The sequence below is a fragment of the Octopus bimaculoides genome, chromosome 10 (genome assembly GCF_001194135.2).
Source record: "Octopus bimaculoides isolate UCB-OBI-ISO-001 chromosome 10, ASM119413v2, whole genome shotgun sequence".
In the NCBI taxonomy this organism is placed as follows: domain Eukaryota; kingdom Metazoa; phylum Mollusca; class Cephalopoda; order Octopoda; family Octopodidae; genus Octopus; species Octopus bimaculoides.
Genome location: NC_068990.1, coordinates 85,283,868 through 85,284,418, shown reverse-complemented (window position 1 = coordinate 85,284,418; position 551 = coordinate 85,283,868). Strand labels below are relative to the sequence as shown.

Sequence of the window (551 nt, the reverse complement as noted above, 5' to 3'; positions counted from 1 at the left end):
TGGATAGCAAGGAACAGATGGTCAGCTGGTCTACAATATGAACTCTGTTTTGCATCTAAAAGATTTATTCAGTGTTTCTTTTTGTTTTTCGTACATTGTTTTTTGTTTTCTTTATATATAAATATATATATAAATACATGTATATATTAGTTGTGTGCATGTGTACGTGTGTGTAGGCATGTATGTGTGTGTGTGTGTGTGTGTGTGTGTGTGTGTGTGTGCATTATTAGTTTCAGTGAAATATAATCAGGGCTGTGAGATGCAATATACTCTGGCGCTAAAGAAAAAAAGTACATAAGGGAACCCCCCACTGCCCCCATTAATGACTTTCCGAAATTGAAGAAATACAAGCCTTACCCACACCCCAACCCTATATCTTTCCTTGAAGAAATTGGCAGGATGGGGGGTGTTGTAAAAAATTTTTTTAAATTTTTTGTTCCTCTTCTCTCTTGACTTTCTCTTTCTTTCACTCTCTCTCTATCTCTCATCCTCTTTCACTACATGCACATGTAAAAGCTTACATTCTCTCTCTCTCTCTCTCTCTCTCTCTC

At 36.7% G+C, this 551-nt stretch overlaps 1 protein-coding gene across 1 annotated transcript in view; it reads left to right on the top strand.

Moving 5' to 3' along the window:
• LOC106881625 (collagen alpha-1(XI) chain) overlaps positions 1 to 551 on the top strand; it is a 75,119-nt gene that overhangs the window by 668 nt on the left and 73,900 nt on the right. The window lies entirely within an intron of this gene.